At 43.7% G+C, this 22,033-nt stretch overlaps 1 protein-coding gene across 1 annotated transcript in view; it reads right to left on the reverse strand.

The window, feature by feature from the left end:
• Positions 1-22,033, reverse strand: part of LOC139445005 (wnt inhibitory factor 1-like) — an 89,275-nt gene that overhangs the window by 55,532 nt on the left and 11,710 nt on the right. The window lies entirely within an intron of this gene.

Below are 22,033 nucleotides of genomic sequence, written 5' to 3' on the forward strand. Positions count from 1 at the left end.
AAATCTTCGAATCAAAACATTTGGAATAGGCATTTGTGAAGTACCTAGAGACTTCCAGGAGAGAAAACACTATAACAGCTGCAGTCGTACATACAGACATACAGCTTCAACACAGCTTTCGGCACCTACTCGGCTACACACTGCCTCTTTGTTTTACTGCGATGTACAGATAGACCTTTCCTGTAGTCCTGGCCAGGCAGTCCTGCTGACCATCAGAGAACAATCGCCATTCGCCACAGCATAGATACACCACTCCGCATGAAGCAGGCAGCCGTTCCTTCGTGGATTGTTTTTATGTGACATATTTGTCGGTACGAGCCAACGCACTCATCCATACAGCTATCGGGTTACAGATATCTTCATTCCGACGTTTTGTCTGCTGAGTATTTATTTGCTGGTAACGATGTTATGATAACTATCTCAACAAATCATTGCCTTCACTGATAAGCTTGGCGGGGGTTTAATCACATCTGTGTGATTGATACAACCCTACCTTTCCACTACACACACATATTGTCGCAACTACACACATACTGCCGCATTGTTCACCACAGGGACACTGCATACAACCCCACCTCTCTACTACACACATACTGCCGCACTGTTCACTACAGGGACACTGCATACAACCCCACCTCTCTACTACACACATACTGCCGTACTGTTCACCACAGGGACACTGCATACAACCCCACCTCTCTACTACACACATACTGCCGCACTGTTCACCACAGGGACACTGCATACAACCCAACCTCTGTCCTACACACATACTTCCGCACTCTTCACCACAGGGACACTGCATACAACCCCACCTCTCTCTCCTACACACATACTGCCGCATTGTTCACCACAGGGACACTGCATACAACCCCCACCTCTCTACTACACACATACTGCCGCACTGTTCACCACAGGGACACTGCATACAACCCCACCTCTCTACTACACACATACTGCCGCACTGTTCACCACAGGGACACTGCATACAACCCAACCTCTGTCCTACACGCATACTTCCGCACTGTTCACCACAGGGACACTGCATACAACCCCACCTCTGTCCTACACACATACTTCTGCACTGTTCACCACAGGGACACTGCATACAACCCAACCTCTGTCCTACACGCATACTTCCGCACTGTTCACCACAGGGACACTGCATACAACCCCACCTCTGTCCTACACACATACTTCTGCACTGTTCACCACAGGGACACTGCATACAACCCAACCTCTGTCCTACACACTTACTTCCGCACTGTTCACCACAGGGACACTGCATACAACCCCACCTCTGTCCTACACACATACTTCTGCACTGTTCACCACAGGGACACTGTATACAACCCCACCTCTCTACTACACACATACTGCCGCACTGTTCACCACAGGGACACTGTATACAACCCAACCTCTGTCCTACACACTTACTTCCGCACTGTTCACCACAGGGACACTGCATACAACCCCATCTCTCTACTACACACATACTGCCGCACTGTTCACCACAGGGACACTGCATACAACCCCACCTCTCTACTACACACATACTGCCGCACTGTTCACCACAAGGACACTGCATACAACCCCACCTCTCTACTACACACATACTGCCGCACTGTTCACCACAGGGACACTGTATACAACCCCACCTCTCTACTACACACATATTGCCGCACTGTTCACCACAGGGACACTGCATACAACCCCACCTCTCTACTACACACATACTGCCGCACTGTTCACCACAGGGACACTGCATACAACCCCACCTCTCTACTACACACATACTGCCGCGCTGTTCACCACAGGGACACTGCATACAACCCCACCTCTCTACTACACACATACTGCCGCACTGTTCACCACAGGGACACTGCATACAACCCCATCTCTCTACTACACACATACTGCCGCGCTGTTCACCACAGGGACACTGCATACAACCCCACCTCTCTACTACACACATACTGCCGCGCTGTTCACCACAGGGACACTGTATACAACCCCACCTCTCTACTACACACATACTGCCGCACTGTTCACCACAGGGACACTGCATATAACCCCATCTCTCTACTACACACATACTGCCGCACTGTTCACCACAGGGACACTGCATACAACCCCACCTCTCTACTACACACATACTTCCGCACTGTTCACTACAGGGACACTGTATACAACCCCACCTCTCTACTACACACATACTGCCGCACTGTTCACCACAGGGACACTGCATACAACCCCACCTCTCTACTACACACATACTGCCGCACTGTTCACCACAGGGACACTGCATACAACCCCACCTCTCTACTACACACATACTGCCGCACTGTTCACCACAGGGACACTGCATACAACCCCACCTCTCTACTACACACATACTGCCGCAACTACACAACACAATGACATCGTATAGAGAACCTATTATATTTTCTGTGACATACTGCATAATGTACTATCAATATGTTCTGCACACTTTCCGCCAGTCGTTGAACATATTTAGTAACGATGTCGGCGATAGCTTGTCTGTTGGACTTGATATGCAACCTAAGATCGGTAAGGTAGACCTTAGACTATGTAATATCGGAACGTAATAATTACACAACTCTGATACGATGTCCACGGGGGTACGGTTTTACATGAAGCCTGCCAGATAGCCGACTTCCACTAAAACAGCGGCACCCAGGCCAGCCACGGAGCCAGCACACTCAACCTCGGGCTAGATCCCCTGCTGATTATTTAGCATGACTGTCTGAGTTGAGGTGTAGCTGGAAATGGGCAAGTAATGTAATTAGTGCCAACATGTCCACCTATCTGTATGTCGGTGGCTGTCGCATGTTCTCGGGTAGACTCACCATATGTCTTCCAGGCGATTTTCCCTTAAAATCCAGCAAAACCACTTAAAACCGATATCCTTGGCGACTTGGAGGCAGTAAAAACTGTATGTATCGGATGCATTGAGTAACGACTGATTAAATATTACTGTAAGATGCATGATTGCATAGGAGTAGCAAAGTACGTGGTTTCATGATTGACGTCAAAGGGTTGTGTAAAAATTGCCCTTCTATCTAAAGTCAATGAAAACACTGGATTGTTTTTACGAGGTTTCTTTGACAGGGAAGCACCTCTGTTAATATGTTCGTATGAAGGTGGTTTCGTTGTTGTAATCACATTTGTCTTCCAATTACCATCAAGCCACTTTTCATTCCACGCATATGCAAATGAACCCCCGACCAGCAGGTCGCAACGTTAGCTCACCAGGACAGCGATCCTTGTTTCACATTCAGGGTTTATTTCACCAATTTGTTTTCCGAGCACAGAATAACGGCTCCTAGAGTTGGGATACAGTTAAATACAAACACGATCTACCTCGAACAGTATCAGCAATATTGACTGGAAGTTCTGTCTCTACCTGCGTTTAGAGGAAGCTGGTGATGGCCCACCTATGCTTCCAGTTTGCACACTGCGTGAAATGAATGGTTAGGACTGCATGAGTGAAATCCAGGTTGCCTCCACCCCTCCCCGTGATTCCATACTCAGCAACATGGCTGCTGCTGTCGCCGTAGTCTATGCGAATGCCAGCTGTCAATACACCCTAGTACCGCTGTATTGCTCCTCTGGATCAGCAGGAACTTATATCACCACACCGGATCGCACACGGTAAAGACATTACTTACCAAGGAAGGTGGAGCTAATTGTTTCTGTTATTCATATTTAACATAGAATGAATGAGTTTGCCAATTACTGTGATCTACCAAGACAGTGAGAGGAAGGATGGGAATGCCACACTCTGGAGGTTCAAACATATCCTCTCGATGTGATCACACTTCGGCCAATTACTTCAAGCAATCCGTTTAATCGCACCCTAAAAGAATGTAACGCACTGGTTACAAGTAAAGTTCACAAGTGGCTATCAAAGTGTCCCAGTAATGAGCACGCTAGTGACAAGATATGTGCTCGGGACATTAGAACACTGGCCAGTACATCGTGTGAGAAAAGGTACCTAAAACATTAACGTTATTAAGATGGCGGGAGATTAAATGTTGTGCGATGACTGAAAACTCAGGTTGGGCTGATGGTACAGTAAGTAAATTGGGTTCCGCGTGGATGATCCATCAATGACAGTAGTGTGCGTCTATATGTAACGTAAGGGGTCTATCACTGAATGTAGTGTGCGTCTATATGTATCGTGAGGGATCTATCTCTCACAGTTGTGTGCGTCTATATGTAACGTGGAGGATCTATCACTGACAGTGGTGTGCATCTATATGTGACGTGAGGGATCTATCACTGACAGTAGTGCGCGTCTATATGTAACGTGGGGTATCTATCACTGACAGTAGTGCGCGTCTATATGTAACGTGGGGGATCTATCACTGACAGTGGTGTGCGTCTATATGTAACGTGGGGGATCTATCACTGACAGTGGTGTGCGTCTATATGTAACGTGGGGGATCTATCACTGACAGTGGTGTGCGTCTATATGTGACGTGAGGGATCTATCACTGACATTGGTGTGCGTCTATATGTAACGTGAGGGATCTATCACTGACAGTGGTGTGCGTCTATATGTAACGTGGGGGATCTATCACTGACAGTGGTGTGCGTCTATATGTGACGTGAGGGATCTATCACTGACAGTGGTGTGCGTCGATATGTAACGTGAGGGATCTATCACTGACAGTGGTGTGCGTCTATATGTAACGTGGGGGATCTATCACTGACAGTGGTGTGCGTCTATATGTAACGTGGGGGATCTATCACTGACAGTGGTGTGCGTCTATATGTAACGTGGGGGATCTATCACTGACAGTGGTGTGCGTCTATATGTAACGTGAGGGATCTATCACTGACAGTGGTGTGCGTCTATATGTAACGTGAGGGATCTATCACTGACAGTGGTGTGCGTCTATATGTAACGTGAGGGATCTATCACTGACAGTGGTGTGCGTCTATATGTAACGTGGGGGATCTATCACTGACAGTGGTGTGCGTCTATATGTAACGTGAGGGATCTATCACTGACAGTGGTGTGCGTCTATATGTAACGTGGGGGATCTATCACTGACAGTGGTGTGCGTCTATATGTAACGTGAGGGATCTATCACTGACAGTAGTGTGCGTCTATATGTAACATGGGGGATCTATCACTGACAGTAGTGTGCGTCTATATGTAACGTGAGGGATCTATCACTGACAGTGGTGTGCGTCTATATGTAACGTGAGGGATCTATCACTGACAGTGGTGTGCGTCTATATGTATCGTGAGGGATCTATCTCTCACAGTTGTGTGCGTCTATATGTAACGTGAGGGATCTATCACTGACAGTGGTGTGCGTCTATATGTAACGTGAGGGATCTATCACTGACAGTGGTGTGCGTCTATTTGTAACGTGGGGGATCTATCACTGACAGTAGTGTGCGTCTATATGTAACGTGAGGGATCTATCACTGACAGTAGTGTGCATCTATATGTGACATGGGGGATCTATCACTGACAGTAGTGTGCGTCTATATGTAACGTGGGGGATCTATCACTGACATTAGTTGCGTCTATATGTAACGTGAGGGATCTATCACTGACATTAGTTGCGTCTATATGTAACGTGAGGGATCTATCACTGACATTAGTTGCGTCTATTTGTAACGTGAGGGATCTATCACTGACATTAGTTGCGTCTATATGTAACGTGGGGGATCTATCACTGACAGTAGTGTGCGTCTATATGTAACGTGAGGGATCTATCACTGACATTAGTTGCGTCTATATGTAACGTGGGGGATCTATCACTGACATTAGTTGCGTCTATTTGTAACGTGAGGGATCTATCACTGACATTAGTTGCGTCTATATGTAACGTGAGGGATCTATCACTGACAGTAGTGTGCGTCTATATGTAACGTGAGGGATCTATCACTGAATGTAGTGTGTGTCTATTTGTAACGTGAGGGATCTATCACTGACAGTGGTGTGCGTCTATATGTAACGTGAGGGATCTATCACTGACAGTTGTGTGCGTCTATATGTAACGTGAGGGATCTATCACTGACAGTGGTGTGCGTCTATATGTAACGTGAGGGATCTATCACTGACAGTGGTGTGCGTCTATATGTAACGTGAGGGATCTATCACTGACAGTGGTGTGCGTCTATATGTAACGTGAGGGATCTATCACTGACAGTGGTGTGCGTCTATATGTAACGTGAGGGATCTATCACTGACAGTGGTGTGCGTCTATTTGTAACGTGAGGGATCTATCACTGACCTTGGTGTGCGTCTATATGTAACGTGGGGGATCTATCACTGACAGTGGTGTGCGTCTATATGTAACGTGAGGGATCTATAACTGACAGTAGTGTGCGTCTATTTGTGACGTGGGGGAGCTATCACTGACAGTAGTGTGCGTCTATATGTAACGTGAGGGATCTATCACTGACAGTAGTGTGCGTCTATTTGTGACGTGGGATCCTTCACTGGCATTATTGTATGTCAATATGTAACGTGAGGAATCTATCACTGGATTGTGCGTCTATTTGTAACGTGGGGGATCTATCACTGACAGTGGTGTGCATCTATATGTGACGTGGGGGATCTATCGCTGACAGTGGTGTGCGTCTATATGTGACGTGAGGGATCTATCACTGAAAGTAGTGTGCGTCTATATGTAACGTGAGAGATCTATCACTGACAGAAGTGTGCGTCTATTTGTGACGTGAGGAATCTATCAATGACAGTAGTGTGCGTCTATATGTGGCGTGAGGGATCTATCACTGACAGTAGTGGGCGTCTATTTGTGACGTGGTGGATCCTTCACTGAAAGTAGTGAACGTCTATATGTAACGTGAGGAATCTATCATTGGAGTGTGTGTCTATACGTAACTTGAGGGTTCTATCACTGACAGTGTTGTGCGTCTTTATGTAACGTGAGGGATTTGTCACTGACAGAATTGTGCGTCTATACGTGACGTGAGGGATCTATCACTGACATTAGTTGCGTCTATATGTAACGTGAGGGATCTATCACTGACAGTAGTGTGCGTCTATATGTAACGTGGGGGAATCTATCACTGACAGTAGTGTGCGTCTATATGTAACGTGAGGGATCTATCACTGAAAGTAGTGTGCGTCTATGTGTAACGTGAGGGATCTATCACTGAATGTAGTGTGCGTCTATATGTAACGTAAGGGATCTATCACTGACAGTAGTGTGCGTCTGTATGTAACGTGAGGGATCTATCACTGACAGTAGTGTGCGTCTTTATGTAACGTGAGGGATCTATCATTGAATGTAGTGTGCGTCTATATGTAACGTGAGGGATCTATCACTGAATGTAGTGTGCGTCTATATGTGACGTGGGGGATCTATCACTGAATGTAGTGTGCGTCTGTATGTAACGTGGGGGATCTATCACTGACAGTAGTGCGCGTCTATATGTAACGTGAGGGATCTATCACTGAATGTAGTGTGTGTCTATTTGTAACGTGAGGGATCTATCATTGACAGTAGTGTGCGTCTATATGTAACGTGAGGGATCTATCACTGACAGTTGTGGGCGTCTATATGTGACGTCGTGAGAGATCTATCACTGACAGTAGTGTGAGTCTATTTGTAACGTGAGGGATCTATCACTGAATGTAGTGTGCGTCTATATGTAACGTGAGGGATCTATCACTGACAGTAGTGTGCGTTTATATGAGACGTGAGGGATCTATCACTGAATGTAGTGTACGTCAATATGTGACGTGAGGGATCTATCACAGACAGTGTTGTGCGTCTATATGTAACGTGAGGGATCTATCACTGACAGTTGTGTGCGTCTGTATGTAACGTGGGGGATCTATCACTGACAATAGTGTGCGTCTATATGTAACGTAAAGGATCTATCACTGACAGTAGTGTTCGTCTATGTGTAACGTGGGGGATCTATCACTGACAATAGTGTGCGTCTATATGTAACGTAAAGGATCTATCACTGACAGTAGTGTGCGTCTATATGTAACGTGAGGGATCTATCATTGAATGTAGTGTGCGTCTATATGTAACGTGAGGGATCTATCACTGAATGTAGTGTGCGTCTATATGTGACGTGGGGGATCTATCACTGAATGTAGTGTGCGTCTGTATGTAACGTGAGGGATCTATCATTGAATGTAGTGTGCGTCTATATGTAACGTGAGGGATCTATCACTGAATGTAGTGTGCGTCTATATGTGACGTGTTGGATCCTTCACTGAAAGTAGTGTGCGTCTATATGTAACGTGAGGAATCTATCACTGAAGTGTGCGTCTCTATTTAACGTGAGGGATCTGTCACTGACAGAATTGTGCGTCTATGTGTGACGTGAGGGATCTATCACTAACAGCTATGTGCGTCTATATGTAACGTGGGGGATCTATCAGTGACATTAGTGTGCGTCTATCTGTAACGTGAGGGATCTATCACTGACAGTAGTGTGCGCCTATATGTAACGTGAGGGATCTATCACTCACAGTTGTGTGCGTCTATATGTTACTTGAGGGATCTATCACTCACAGTTGCGTACGACTATATGTGACGTGAGGGATCTAACACTGACATTTGTGTGCGGCTATATGTACCGTCAGGCATCTATCACTGACAGTTGTGTGCGTCTATATGTAACATAAGGGATCTATCACCTACAGAATTGTGCGTCTATGTGTGACGTGAGGGATCTATAACTGACAGTAGTATGCGTCTATACGTGACGTGGGGGATCTGTCACTGCCAGTAGTGTGCGTCTATATGTAACGTGAGGGGTTTATCACTGAATGTAGTGTGCGTCTTTATGTGATGTGAGGGATCTATAACTGACAGTAATGTGCGTCTATATGTAACGTGGGGGATCTATCACTGACAGTAGTGCGCGTCTATATGTAACGTGAGGGATCTATCACTGAATGTAGTGTGTGTCTATTTGTAACGTGAGGGATCTATCATTGACAGTAGTGTGAGTCTATTTGTAACGTGAGGGATCTATCACTGAATGTAGTGTGCGTCTATATGTAACGTGAGGGATCTATCATTGACAGTAGTGTGCGTTTATATGAGACGTGAGGGATCTATCACTGAATGTAGTGTACGTCAATATGTGACGTGAGGGATCTATCACAGACAGTGTTGTGCGTCTATATGTAACGTGAGGGATCTATCACTGACAGTTGTGTGCGTCTGTATGTAACGTGGGGGATCTATCACTGACAATAGTGTGCGTCTATATGTAACGTAAAGGATCTATCACTGACAGTAGTGTTCGTCTATGTGTAACGTGAGGGATCTATCATTGACAGTAGTGTGCGTCTATATGTAACGTGAGGGATCTATAACTGACAGTAGTGTGAGTCTATATGTAACATGGGGGATCTATCACTGACAGTAGTGTGCGTCTATATGTAACGTGAGGGATCTATCATTGAATGTAGTGTGCGTCTATATGTAACGTGAGGGATCTATCACTGAAAGTAGTATGCGTCTATATGTAACGTGAGGGATCTATCACTGACAGTAGTGTCCGTCTATATGTAACATGGGGGATCTATCACTGACAGTAGTGCGCGTCTATATGTAACGTGAGGGATCTATCATTGACAGTAGTGTGCGTCTTAATGTAACGTGAGGGATCTATCACTGAAAGTAGTATGCGTCTATATGTAACGTGAGGGATCTATCACTGACAGTGGTGTGCGTCTATACGTGACGTCGTGAGGGATCTATCACTGACAGTAGTGTGCGTCTATATGTAACGTGAGGGATCTATCACTGAAAGTAGTGTGCGTCTATACGTCTCGTCGTGAGGGATCTATCACTGAAAGTAGTGTGCGTCTATAAGTGACGTCGTGAGGGATCTATCACTGACAGTAGTGTGTGCGTCTAGTGTGACGCGAGCGTTTGATCACTGACAGTTATGTGTGTCTATATGTGACGTCGTGATGGATCCCTATTTGACGTGATTGATCCCTGTGGGTTTATATGTGACGTGAGGGATTCCTGTGGGTTTATATGTGACTTGAGGGATCTCTGTGGGTTTATATGTGACGTGATTGACCCTTGTGGGTTTATGTGTGACGTGATGGATCCCTTTGGGTTTATATGTGACGTGATGGATCCCTGTGGGTTTATATGTGACTTGAGGGATCCATGTGGGTTTATATGTGACATGAGGGATCCCTGTGGGTTTATATATGACATTATTGATCCCTGGGGGTGTATATGAGGCGTGAGGGAACCCTGTGGATGCATGTGACGTGAGGGATCCCTATGGGTTTATATGTGGCTTGAGGGATCCCTGTGGATTTATATGTGCATTGATGGATCCCTGTGGGTTTATATGTGACTTGAGGGATCCCTGTGGGTTTATATGTGACTTGAGGGATCCTTGTTGGTTAATATGTGCCTTGAGGGATCCCTGTGGATATATGTGACGTGATTGATCCCTGTGGCTTTATATGTGACGTGAGGGATCCCAGTAGGTTTATATGTGACGTCGTGAGGGATCTCTGTGGATATATGTGACGTGATGGATCCCTGTGGGTTTATATGTGATGTGAGGGATCACTTTGGGTTTATTTGTGACGTGAATGATCCCTGTGGGTTTATATGTGACGTCGTGAGGGATCCCTGTGGGTTTATAGAGGTGACGGATTTCTCCGAAGAGAGTGCAGAGAGCCTGGTACTGTAGCCCTCTCGCAGTCAGCAGCAACCCCTGTTGTAATGTACATTTAGCTGGCAGACTGTAGTGGCTGTCTGTAATCAGGACACACCTATAACCTGTAAACCAGACTCGGCGAGCACTATCGTCGACTTATTTAATTCAATTAGGCTACCATTATCTATAAAATTACTATCTTTAGAAGGAATTCGAGCGAGGAGCATGAGTCAAAAACTAGCAAAAGCCGTGTTAGCGAGATGACTTTATCAACTGTGTGTAAATAAACACGGAGCGTGGGGCTTGTTGAAGTTAGATCAGAGGGTGAGCGCGCAGGAGGTTAGCATAGCTATCATAACAAGTTGACCAAATTAGTTTTGCCATTCCCGACTTCCCAAACAAACCAAACGGTGTGTGCAGTTCTTCATTCAACCAATTTTCCCCAGATACACGATAACAGATAGATGTATGAGAGTCACGTGACTGTCTTACCATATGTAACCGATACATGTAGGGGAACCACCCTGACAATCTTTCTAAAGAACAGATAAATGAAGGGAATCACGTGACTGTCAGTCTAAATGGTAACAGATAGATGTAGAGAACCACGTGACTGTTATTCTGTAGGGTAACAGACACCTGCAGAGAACCAAGTGACTGCCATTCTGTGGGGTAACAGAGAGCCGCAGGGAACCAAGTGACTGTCATTATATAGGGTAACAGAGAGCCGCTGGGAACCAGGTGGCTGTCTTTCTGTAGGGTAACAGAGAGCTGCTGGGAACCAAGTGACTGTCATTCTGTAGGGTAACAGACAGCTGCAGGGAACCAAGTTACTGTCATTCTGTGGGGTAACAGAGAGCTGCAGGGAACAGTGTGACTGTCATTCTGTAGGGTAACAGAGAGCTGCAATGAACCAAGTGACTTTCATTCTGTAGGGTAACAGAGAGCTGCTGGGAACCAAGTGACTTTCATTCTATGGGGTAACAGAGAGTTGCATGGAACCAAGTGACTGTCATTCTGTGGGGTAACAGAGAGTTGCAGGGATCCAAGTGAATGTCATTCTGTAGGGTAACAGAGAGCTGCTGGGAACCAAGTGACTTTCATTCTATGGGGTAACAGAGAGTTGCATGGAACCAAGTGACTGTCATTCTGTGGGGTAACAGAGAGTTGCAGGGATCCAAGTGACTGTCATTCTGTGGGGTAACAGAGAGCGCTGGGAACCAAGTGACTATCATTCTGTAGGGTAACAGAGAGCTGCTGGGAACCATGTGAATGTCATTCTGTAGGGTAACAGAGAGTAGCTGGGAACCAAGTGAATGTCATTCTGTGGGGTAACAGAGAGCGCTGGGAACCAAGTGACTGTCATTCTGTAGGGTAACAGAGAGCTGCTGGGAACCATGTGAATGTCATTCTGTAGGGTAACAGAGAGCAGCAGGGAACCAAATGACTGTCATTCTGTAGGGTAACAGAGAGCTGCAATGAACCAAGTGACTGTCATTCTGTAGGGTAACAGTCAGCTGCAGGGAACCAAGTGACTGTCATTATGTGGGGTAACAGAGAGTTGCAGGGAACCAAGTGACTGTCATTCTGTAGGGTAACAGAAAGCTGCAATGAACCAAGTGACTGTCATTCTGTAGGGTAACAGTCAGCTGCAGGGAACCAAGTGGCTTTCATTCTGTAGGGTAACAGAGAACTGTTCGGAACTAAGTGACTGTCATTCTGTGGGGTAACAGAGAGTTGCAGGGATCCATGTGACTGTCATTCTGTAGGGTAACAGAGAGCTGCATGGAACCAAGTGACTGTCATTCTGTAGGGTAACAGACAGCTGCAGGGAACCAAGTGACTGTCATTCTGTGGGATAACAGAGAGCTGCAGGGATCCATGTAACTGTCATTCTGTGGGATAACAGACAGCTGCTGGGAACCAAGTGACTGTCATTCTGTAGGGTAACAGACAGCTGCAGGGAACCAATTGACTATCATTCTGTAGGGTAACAGAGAGAGGTGCAGGGAACCAAGTGACTGTCATTCTGTAGGGTATGAGAGAGGTGCAGGGAACCAAGTGACTCTCATTCTGTTGGGTGGCAAAGAGCCGCAGGAAACCAAGTCATTCAACATGGTAAATTTCATTGACTTTCGGTGACTTTCAGGCGTACGATAGCATATAGACGTCGCGGCGTCGAGTGACTATGATTCTGTGATGACGTAACTGCCATCCAGATGTATGGTTACCTCGTGACTATCATTCTATGTAGTAGCATGCAGGGGTGACGGAAAGGTCTGCGCCTAACTACAACCTTTCAGAATGTTGTCCACCAGACGTCAGATTGTTTTTCGGTCTGGCTGATCGTGATGAAACCCATGGCTCAACCATGGTTAAAAATCCGCTGGATCCGCTTCAAAACGACCTAAATTGGAGAGATGATAAACCTGGAGCGTCATGCCCGATACCTACTGTATTGGCTATGTGGTGTGAGGTGAGTCGGCGATCATCCATAATCATATCACGTATCATTTTCCCTAATTGTAGCAGTTGAAGGTCTTCCTGATCTTCAATTATCTTCGAGGCTCTGCTTAATGCTCACCTCTCAACCAGGGCGAAGGAAGGAGCCTAATCTCCAAAAGTTAATCATAGGTTGATCAATATGGCACAGTTACAGAATGGTCTTCTGGACAATATGATGTGCCAGCCAACATAGTACAGTTACAGAATGGTCCCCTGGACAATATGATCTACCAGCCAACATGACACAGTTACAGAATGGTCTTCTGGAAATACGATGTGCCCGCCAACATAGTACAGTTACAGAATGGTCCTCTGGACGATGTGATCCACCAGCCAACATGGTAAGTAACAGAATGGTCCCCAGGACAATGTGATCCACCAGCCAACATGGTAAGTTACAGAGCGGTCCTCTGGACATTTTGATCTACCAGCCAACATGGTAAGTTACAGAATGATCCCCTGGACAATATGATCTACCAGCCAACGTGACACAGTTACAGAATGGTCTTCTGGACAATATGATGTGCCAGCCAACATAGTACAGTTACAGAATGGTCCCCTGGACAATATGATCTACCTGCCAACATGACACAGTTACAGAATGGTCCCCTGGACATTTTGATCTACCAGCCAACATGGTAAGTTACAGAATGATCCCCTGGACAATATGATCTACCAGCCAACGTGACACAGTTACAGAATGGTCTTCTTGACAATACGATGTGCCCGCCAACATAGTACAGTTACGGAATGATCCCCTGGACAATATAATCTACCTGCCAACATGACACAGTTACAGAATTGTCCCCTGGACAATGTGATCTACCAACCAACATAGTACAGTTACAGAATGTTCTTCTGGACAATATGATGTGCCACCTAACTGGTCCTCTGGACGATGTGATCTACCAGCCAAACTACCACAGTTACAGAATGATCCCCTGGACACTGTGATCTACCAGCCAACATGGCACAGTTACAGAATGATCCCCTAGACACTGTGATCTACCAGCCAGCATGACAGTTACAGAATGGTCCCCTGGACAATGTGTTCTACCAGGCAACATGGCACAGTTACAGAATGGTCTTCTGGACAATATGATGTGCCAGCCAACATAGTACAGTTACAGAATGGTCCTCTGGACAATGTGATCTACCAGCGAACATGACACGGTTACAGAATGGTCCCCTGGACACTGTGATCTACCAGCCAGCATGGCACAGTTACAGAATGGTCTTCTGGACAATATGATGTGCCAACCAAAAGTTACAGAATGATCCCCTGGACAATGTGATCTACCAGCCAATACATAGTACAGTTACAGAACGGTCCCCTGGCCAATTTGATATACCAGCCAACTTGACACAGTTACAGAATGATCCCCTGGACAATGTGATCTACCAGCCAAAATATTACAGTTATTGAGTGGTCTACTGGACAATGTGATCTACCAGCCAACTTGACACAGTTACAGACTGAGTCCTCTGGACAATGTGATTTACCAGCCAACATAGTACAGCTACAGAATGGTCCTCTGAACGATGTAATCTACCAGCTAACATAGTACAGTTACATAACGGTCCCCTTGCCAATGTGCTCTACTATCCAACATAGTACAGTTACCGACTGATCCCCTGGGCAATGTAACCTACCAGCCAACATATTACAGTTACAGAATGGTCCCCTGGACAATATGATGTGCCAGCCAACATAGTACAGTTACAGAACTGTCCCTTGGACAATATGATCTACCAGCCAACATAGTACAGCTACAGAATGGTCCTCTGGACGATGTGATCTACCAGCTAACATAGTACAGTTACATAACGGTCCCCTTGCCAATGTGCTCTACTATCCAACATAGTACAGTTACCGACTGATCCCCTGGACAATGTAACCTACCAGCCAACATATTACAGTTACAGAACGGTCCCCTGGGCAATGTTATCTACCAGCCAACATGACACAGTTACAGAAGGGTCCCCTGGACAATATGATGTGCCAGCCAACATAGTACAGTTACAGAACTGTCCCCTGGACAATATGATCTACCAGCCAACATAGTACAGTTACAGAACGGTCCCCTGGACAATGTGATCTACCAGCCAACGTAGTACAGTTACAGAACGGCCCCTTCGACAATGCAATCTACCAGTCAACATAGTACGGATACGGAATGGTCCCCTGGGCAATGTGATCTACCAGCCAGCATGACACAGTTAAAGATTGATCCACTGGACAATGTAATCTACCAGCCAACATAGTACAGTTACAGAACGGTCCCCTCGACAATGTGATCTACCAGCCAACATGACACAGTTACAGAAGGGTCCCCTGGACAATATGATGTGCCAGCCAACATAGTACGGTTACAGAACTGTCCCCTGGACAATGTGATCTACCAGCCAACGTGACACAGCTACAAAATGGTCCCCTGGACAATGTAATCTACCAGCCAACATGACACAGTTACAGAAGGGTCCCCTGGACAATATGATGTGCCAGCCAACATAGTACAGTTACAGAACTGTCCCCTGGACAATGTGATCTACCAGTCAACATAGTACAGTTACAGAACGGTCCCCTGGACAATATGATCTACCAGTCAACATAACACAGTTACAGAATGGTCCTCTGGACAATGTGGTCTACCAGCCAACATAGCACAGTTACAAAATGGTCCCCTGGATAATGTTATCTACAAGACACCTTGGTATACTAATACAGCAATATATTGCAAGAGGCCACGCTCACTAGCGGACTAGTATTACCTGGTTAGCTTATAATAAAGTGGGCGGTGCTGGTTTAGCATTATTTAGTTGTGTTAGTTTGACCTTCGACAAAACATGTCATAAATGTTGATAACGATGTTAACAATTTCTGATAGAAAAAAATGAAAACCGTTCCTGAAAATAAGAAATAATATACAGATGGAGACAGACCGACAATGTTAAGTAAACATCTCAAGTAATTGATAATATTAAACTGCAAATGTACATAATTAGCTTGACATGTATAATCATTTGTTACATTCAACCTTCACTGATGTACTAATTGTGTTATGTGTTATGTGTCATGGTATTAAAATAAGCGATTCGCTTGCTTACCGATCAATTTTCATATTTTTGTGAAAATAAATATATTTAAATCACATATGGACTCTTTGGAGTTTGTTGTCATGTCATGTTCACTACGCATGGGTAGAAGCAAAGCTTACTATACACAATGAAATAGAGAGCTAGATCAGACAGTGCTTCTCACGAAGTACCGTGTCAAGTGTGCTCAGTTTGTTTACATTCTTCTTGCAGATCCGACCTATCTCATTTGAATATACGTTATTAGAAATTTCCTCCTTTTTCTGGTTTCATGGAAGTTTGATCAACAGCTGAAGTTAAATTTGTGAAGATAGCAATGAGATTCAATTGAACTAATTTCATCCCATTCTATATCGTGGAATTATGTGTCTATAGCATTGTGTTATGCAAGGCTACTTGCATTATTTTCATGACAGATTTTAGTCAGGGGGGGTCGAAACTCGCATTAATATGTTGACGCATTAATTTCTATGATATACAGCCTCAGATAAATTTATCTGGCGATTTTGAGGTCAACACCGCTTACAAAAGTAATTCATATTGAGTCCATGGCAAGAAATTAAAATACTAATATGTTAATAAATACATAAGGGCACCACGAGGCCGCTTGGTTACTACCTGGTTAAGTGTGAAGTTTCAAGTCAAGTTGACATGCACCTGCGAGTAGTATGTCAGGGGCACGAACTCTGGACTGCCGTGAATAGTTCATTAGTACTCTTTGGCTTATTGTGGCCATAGTACCTCGACGGTGTGGGTCGTCGCTCGTAGTGTCAGAGGCAGTATTGTCTTGTGGAGACTCGATTGTCTAGGGACCGTCGTGGGATTGTTGTAATATTGCTGACTGCGATGTAAATTAACGCATAATCATCAAGGTTGCTTTGTTATCCGCCTAGGTGTTGGACTCAGCAACAGTCATTTCGGGAACAACCCTCAAAGGTTCCGCTTCCATTCATTAGGAGGAACTACTTTCGAGCCAGCCTTTTGATCGTGTGGAATGGAATGCGAAATAAATCACCATTTAAGAAAAATAAACCCATGCCGACCTGAACAATTTGTCATGCGCTGCATCGCTGACGTCATTGTCTGGTCATGCGGTAAACGACACTTAATAAGGCCGTTACATGTTCATCTGTATTATTTAACCTGTAAACCGTTTAGAAAATGACAATTGGTAATGTAGGAGAAGTACCCTCTTCTTTATGTGAAAATCATAGAATGGGTATGATTAGAATCGAGTCTTTATACCACATGACAAAGTCATGGAAGCATACTCGGAATTGCCCTCTTTCTTCTAGGCAGTGATTGTTTTAGATGACCTAGAAGACTGTGACTCATACACCACGATTACAGTTGTGAAACATATCAATTTTGTTTTGCAATATGCAAAATGTTATACAGTTAATCTTATACGAAACCTTTATTACCGAGTTAAAATATAGTCGTTCTCCTCCCCCGGTAGTTCACAGTGTCCCAGTATACACGTTTAGGAGTTCCCCTGGAAAGTGGCAGTTCGTGGTATGTTACAAAGACACAATGAGGGCATATCTGGGTTACAAGTTGGTATCTCCATAACATTGCTATGTATTTAGTGATCAGTCATTTATTGCCCCTGTCAGTCATGTGGGCCTCCTCGACACGCCACACACAGATAGGGGCGTGACTCTCCCAATCAACACTCACAACCCGATAACAAGTTGCCTCTCCATAGAGGCAAATAAAAGTGAAAACTTGCAACGTGAAGTCGGTGATCTGAACACCTGTGTGTGTACGTATAAATCAGCCGGCTGGCTGCTGTAGCAGCGTAACAGTCTCCTCATCAAAGCTGTGTGTATTTAGCACAGGCAGCGACACGGGACAATGAGAGAAGGGTCAGCAGGGGGCGGTGTGGGACGCTGCCTGTTGCAAATACCTGCAAGATTAACTCCATCATCACACCCCAGCCCCCATGAACGTGTGTATACACTCAAAAGTACACTACGGGGAACAGGTAGTCGATACGAATGCTAAGTACAATTAAGTGGCATAACTGGGTGACTCACTCGTCCGGGAAACCACAATCATGTTGCCAGCTTGCAATCAGTTTGCTTAAGATAACACACTAGTCTCGGCCTCAAAGGTAATTAATTCCACCTTAACGAATATATAATTCCCCACATCTGGCACCTACGAGTTTGTTTCCACAAGAACAATTGTTATAGACGTATATAGCCATTGAGAGATGTACGGTGGAACAACTATAACACAGTTAGGTGTCTTGTAATTTCAGGTGTCTGCTGAACAATGGAGATTGTATAACACAGTTAGGTGTCTGCTGAACAGTGGAGAATGTATAACACAGTTAGGTGTCTGCTGAACAGTGGAGATTGTATTACACAGTTAGGTGTCTGCTGAACAGTGGAGATTGTATAACACAGTTAGGTGTCTGCTGAACAGTGGAGAATCTATAACACAGTAAGGTGTCTACTGAACAGTGGAGATTATATAACACAGTAAGGTGTCTGCTGAACAGTGGAGATTGTATAACACAGTAAGGTGTCTGCTGAACAGTGGAGATTGTATAACACAGTAAGGTGTCTGCTGAACAGTAGATATTCCAACATTATATGTATTCCGTGTGGAGGCAGCTGTGACGTGTACAGGGGTGCGTGCACCTGGTCGGGATCAGGCTATAATAGTTATTGTTGACACAGGGAACCCCTACATACATTTCAATAAGCCTCTTGATATCTACATCCAACTTCCCCTTACAGATGTCAGCTTCTCCAAAAGCAACCCTTTAGATATTGTCTCCGTGATTGTGTCGGCGTTTGACTGCTGCCAGTTGCCGTGTAGATCGCGCTCGCCGGGCGTGAGCCTGCATAATAAGTGTGACCACGCTCAGTCGCCTTAGCAGGGTCAGATGGGACAAAAACCTCAATGAGATGTTTCTTCAGCAGTCAGCTCCTCACGCCATGTCTTCTGGACCAATCTATCACATCCCTAAATCATAGAGAGTAGATTACTCTAATGTTTCACGTCTCACCGCAATCGAATTGTAAACTCTCTATCAATCTATCTATTATCATCTATCTATGTATTGAACGTACATCTACGTACATGTATCATTTATACGTGACTTCTATATATGTAGTATCAGCTACGTATGTATTACCATAAATACATGTATCATCTATACATGATTCATTTACACATGCATTATCTATCTGTGTATTATTCATCTCTATATGGATTATCTATATAGGTATTATTTATCTAGATATGTATTATCGATTTATACATATATTGCTTATCTATATCTAATCTAATCTATTTATATAGCGCTGAAGTTTCAGAGTACCTGTTTACAGGCGCTTATATGTATCATCTATCTAGTATAGCATACATAATTAGTTAAACATGGATTGTCTGTACATGTATTTTCTATCTATCATGTATTATCTAAGTGGTCTTTATCTATATTGTATTATCTAAGTAGTATTTATCTATGATGTATTATCTTAGTAGTATTTATCTATGATGTATTATCTAAGTGGTATTTATCTATATAGTATTATCTAAGTAGAATATTTATGTATCATGTATTAGCTAAGTGGTATTTATCTATATTGTATTATCTTAGCAGTATTTATGATGTATTATCTAAGTAGTATTTATCTATAATGTATTATCTAAGTAGTATTTATCTATGATGTATTATCTAGGTAGTATTTATACATAATGTACTATCTAAGTTGTATTTATCTATAATGTATTATGTAAGTAGTATTAAACCATAATGTATAATCTAAGTAGTATTTATATATACATGTATTATCTGTTTATACATACATTGTTTACATATGCATTATGTTTTATACGTACATTATCAGTCTATGTATGTATTATTTCCCTATGAAAGTATTATCTTTATACAGATGTATATTGATATATACATGTAACATATATGTATGAATGCATCCTGTCTATCTATAAATATATATATTTATATATGTATATCATATAATGCATTATATATTTATATATGTATATCATATAATGCATTATCTATTTTTATTATGTATCTATGCATGCATTATCTATGTATATAATTATGCCTTATTTACCTATGCATTATCTATTTATGATTGTATTTTCTATGTTTGTTTAGCTATCACTATATTATCGATCTATGTTTTATTCTTCTGTATATGTATTATCTAGCTCTATATGTGTAATATTTCAATACATGTATTCTCTATCTATGTGTATAAATAATATCTGTCTAGACATATAAACAATATATATATATATATATAGCTTTTATTTATATATGATGTATATATCTATTGATCCATCTGTCCATCTTCGATATAGACAGATAGCCAGTTAGAGTATATCTCGCCGTCCAGCCCCGCCTAATGAGCCAGCCCTTGTGGACAAGGGACACTGTCAGGCTCGCTATTTACCCGTCCTCTCACACCCCTAACAGTCTGCAAGGTGGTTTGTATTGCCGTTGAGCGTGCCTTTCCCCTCGTGTGTAAGTGAGCCTCGGTTTCCACACCTTGACACACACAGTAAGCGACAATAGCTCTTGACAAAAACTCGAGTCAAGTGCTTGGCCAGCAGTCGCGGCGCTTTTTGCTTAGCATTATAGTATCTCTAAGACGTGCCGTGCTCATGGCGGAATGTGTACTAATAAGACGAGTCGTGTTTATATGACGGCGCTAAGTGGCGCGGCCGCCTTTGACACGACACAATGTTCAAACAGTGTGCCCCTCAGCACTATAACCATGCTTGTCTTTGAAACGACCTGGGTAGTCGATTCCACTCCAGGTATCTGTAAAATCCTATATACTGTGGGCAGAGAAGTTCACATCACACTCAGCCATGTGTCGGGCGTGATCAAGTAGCTCATGTATCTGGCGCGATTCCGGGCCGCACTAGAATGTTTGTTCTATTACCATGTAATATAGCATGTACAATACTGAAATACAGCACCCCTTACAGGTAGCAAGAATGAGATATAGCAGTGTGAAGGATGTATAGAGCAGCGTTGTAGTGATACAACTGACAATATCAAAGATAGTCACCAACAGACATGACACACGCACTACACAATATAAAGTGAAACGTGGAGATGGACAGGGGGAAGCTTTAAACACATTAACAAATTAATCACTTGGATAAGATGAAAAACACTCTGCACAACTGACCCGACTTCAGCAGCACACACTCATTGTAAGTTAAATATAAAACCGTCATACAACTGGTCCAAATTGTGCCACAAGCTCAATACAGTTAAATATAAAACCGTCATACAATTGGTCCAAGTTGTGCCACAAGCTCAATACAGTTAAATATATAATCGTCATACAATCGGTCCAAGTTGTGCCACAAGCTCAATACAGTTAAATATAAAACCGTCATACAATTGGTCCAAGTTGTGCCACAAGCTCAATACAGTTGAATATAAAATCGTCATACAATTGGTCCAAGTTGTGCCACAAGCTCAATACAGTTAAATATAAAACCGTCATACAATTGGTCCAAGTTGTGCCACAAGCTCAATACAGTTGAATATAAAATCGTCATACAATTGGTCCAAGTTGTGCCACAAGCTCAATACAGTTAAATATATAATCGTCATACAATCGGTCCAAGTTGTGCCACAAGCTCAAAACAGTTAAATATAAAACCGTCATACAATTGGTCCAAGTTGTGCCACAAGCTCAATACAGTTAAATATATAATCGTCACACAATCGGTCCAAGTT

The sequence above is a fragment of the Haliotis cracherodii genome, unplaced genomic scaffold (assembly GCF_022045235.1).
Source record: "Haliotis cracherodii isolate W230 unplaced genomic scaffold, xgHalCrac1.p SCAF_6, whole genome shotgun sequence".
Classification (NCBI taxonomy): Eukaryota; Metazoa; Mollusca; class Gastropoda; order Lepetellida; family Haliotidae; genus Haliotis; species Haliotis cracherodii.